The sequence below is a fragment of the Pelodiscus sinensis genome, chromosome 10 (genome assembly GCF_049634645.1).
Source record: "Pelodiscus sinensis isolate JC-2024 chromosome 10, ASM4963464v1, whole genome shotgun sequence".
In the NCBI taxonomy this organism is placed as follows: Eukaryota; Metazoa; Chordata; order Testudines; family Trionychidae; genus Pelodiscus; species Pelodiscus sinensis.
In genome coordinates, this window is record NC_134720.1 from 11,998,392 (window position 1) to 12,001,783 (window position 3,392).

Consider the following 3,392-nt stretch of genomic DNA (forward strand, 5'->3'; position numbering starts at 1 on the left):
AGGTCCCATATGAAGAGAGGCTAAAGAGATTGGGACTTCTCAGCTTAGAAAAGAGGAGACTAAGGGGGGATATAATAGAGGTCTATAAAAGCATGAGTGGTATGGAGAGGGTGCATAAAGAATAGTTCTTCATTAGTTCCCATAATAGAAGGACTAAAGGACACCAAATGAAATGAATGGGTAGCAGGCTTCAAACTAACAACAGAAAGTTCTTCTTCACAAAGCAAATAGTCAACCTGTGGAACTCCTTGCTGCAGGAGGCTGTGAAGGCTAGAACTAGAACAGAGTTTAAAGAGAATTGAGATAAAGTCATAGAGGTTGGATCCATGGAGTGGTATTAGCCAGGGGGTAGGAATGGTGTTCCTGGCCTCTGTTTGTAGAAGGCTGGCGATGGATGGCACGAGACAAATGGCTTGGTAATTGTCTTCAGTCCATCCCCTCCAGGGTACCTAGTGTTGGCCGCTGTCAGCAGACAGGCTACTGGGCTAGATGGACCTTTGGTCTGACCCAGCACAGCCATTCTAAGCTCAGGGCTCAGGGTCGGGGGTCTCAGTGGACCACCTTGATTTTCATGCCAACCTGCTCCTAGGTGGCCACGCTGGCAGCTATCCTTCCCTAGACAGCCACTTTCCTGTGCCTAGTGCGTAGGTCGTGGATGAAGTCCACGATGTCTGCACTAGACCAGGCGGGCACCCGCCTCTTGTGGACCTAGGCAGGCTCCTGGGAGCCGCCAGCCTGGGCCTGGGAAGAGGCGTAGGGCTGGGTGGCAGCGGGTGGCTGGCTCGAGCCGTGCCAGGTACAGGGTCTACTAGCTGGGTGGATTATACAGAAGTGGATTATACAGGCACCGTAGCCAGCCCGTGCCCCTTTAAGGGCTCTGGGGCCGGGAGGGGGACAGAAGAGTTTCCCTGGTGGTGCCCAGAGTGGCCACCAGGGAAAGCTGGGGAGCGCTAGCCTCCCACTAGTTCGAATTAAGTGCCTACACAGCCCTTAATTTGAACTAGTTAATTCGAACTAGGTGTTAGTCCTCGTAGAATGAGGTTTACCTAGTTCGAATGAAGCGCTCTGCTAGTTCAAATTAAGTTCGAACTAGCGGGTTGCCTGTGTAGCGTCTATCAAAGTTAATTTGAACTAAAGTCCGTTAGTTCGAATTAACTTTGTAGTGTAGACATACCCTGTGTTATTTATCTAACCATGCCATAGCACCAAGCAATAACAGTTATAGCCTTATTTAAAATGTGTTGCCACATTCATAGTCAAACCAAAAAGGCAAAAACTCAATGTAGGGTAAAGAGGGCCATTAAAGTGGCTATCAATAATACCGTAGTAGGACCCACTTGGTTTAGGGAAATAAAGTAATTGTATGACACGACACCGACTGCTAAAATAGTAAAAATAATTATAACTGTGAAGAACTTAAAATGCTGAAATTAGGGTAAAATAAGCAAGGTATAGGTATTAATATAAATATATCGGTAGGTCAATACTTACTTATGTTATTATTTTATATATTGTGTACTTATTTCTTCTATGTAGTAATTGTTTACGTCTGTATTTTCTTATAATACTTATACGTATATTGCGTACCTGGTATTATAATAAAAACATTAGTATTAATGTAGTTATATGGTTATGTATACTTACTTAGTATAATGACCAAAGCCTTTGTTCACAGACACTAGACCTTGTTTCACAAGGCTTACAGGAGCAGTCGACAAAGGCTTCCCTTGTCGACCGATCCACGTCTAGACTGCCGTGCTGTGCCGGATCGGCTGATTGTCGACACAACGCAGCGGCCATTTTTATTTTAATGAAGTGGGGATTATTTAAATCCCCACTTCATTGACTATGTCAGGTAAACTACTTTACATGGCTCCGTCGACAGAGCCATGTAGTCTAGACACACCCCTAGTGTGGTTACCATGCAGTGGCACTTAGACCACAGCAGCAGCTAAGACCTCTACAGCATAGGCTGGGAGTCGGGTGGCTTTTAGCTCAGATGGTAGAAGCTCCTATATTTTACTTCAGAGGTTCTAGGTTCAAATCTGCGCAGTGGTGGTTGCACCAGCACTGATAAAAGCACATGAAGTATGTAAATATATTCCAGGACAGTACAGGAACACCCAGCTGAGTACATAATACAATAGTTGGAAACAACAAGGCTGTGTCTAGACTGCACCCCTTTTGCGGAAAAGGGATGCAGATTAGACAGCGCAATTGCAAATGAAGCGGGGATTTAAATCTTCCCCGCTTCATTTGCATAAACATGGTTGCCGCTTTTTTCCGGCTCGGGGCTTTGCCGGCAAAAAGTGCCAGTCTAGACGGGGATCTTTCGGAAAATAAAGCCTTTTCCGAAAGATCCCTTATTCCTGATTTTAAGAGGAATAAGGGATCTTTCGGAAAAGGCTTTATTTTCCAAAAGATCCCCGTCTAGACTGGCGCTTTTTGCCGGCAAAGCCCCGAGCCGGAAAAAAGCGGCAGCCATGTTTATGCAAATGAAGCGGGGAAGATTAAATCCCCGCTTCATTTGCAATTGCACTGTGTCTAATCTGCATCCCTTTTCCGCAAAAGGGGTGCAGTCTAGACACAGCCCAAGAGTAAAAGCATAACAATGGGTAGTGAATGCTTTGGAAGAAAGTACAAGGAAAGGTACCAAATGTGTCATTAGAGCATAAACTGATATGTACGGTGTATATCATAGATTGTTCATTTATGTCTATAAATATTGGGGTACCTCGACTTAATTCTTTGGCCAGTCTAGGGGGCAATAGGGGGCAAGATATACTGAAGGGGTGTACAAAAATGCACTCGGCCAAATGTTTATCATCACTGATGGAGCAGGAGACCTGTCAGGATGTCACACCAATGAATCCTGAATTTACCATATAGCTGTCCTGAACTACTACAGCGGTCAAGTTAAAATGTGCCCCAACGGGTTTTTATGTGTTGCCATTTCAAATATCTGATTTGAGTCCTTTAATCCTTTGTTGTGGAGACTGTCCAGTTTGACCAGTATACGTGGCAGAGGGGCATTGCTGGCACCTGATGACACAGATCACATTAGTGGATGTGCCATTGTATGAGCCTCAGATGTGGTGACTGATGTGGTTAGGTCCTGTGGTGATGTCTCTGGAAGGACACCACTGGTCAGAACCTAAAGCCCCTGATGTAGATCCCTCCAGTGCATTATTAACAATATACACCCAATCCTGGAAAATGACCCCTCACTCTCACAGGACTTGGGGGACAATCTAATCCTCATTTACAGATAACCCCCTAATCGCAAACAATTTTTTTCCAGCAACCATGCAGCAAACATCCATCATGCTCATCCAGAAACCCACTCCTGCAATAAACTCTGGTACTAACTCTGTCCACACATATATGTTTTC

The 3,392-nt window shown here is 45.0% G+C and overlaps 1 protein-coding gene across 1 annotated transcript in view; it reads left to right on the forward strand.

Moving 5' to 3' along the window:
- CLSTN2 (calsyntenin 2) overlaps positions 1-3,392 on the forward strand; it is an 810,104-nt gene that overhangs the window by 148,225 nt on the left and 658,487 nt on the right. The window lies entirely within an intron of this gene.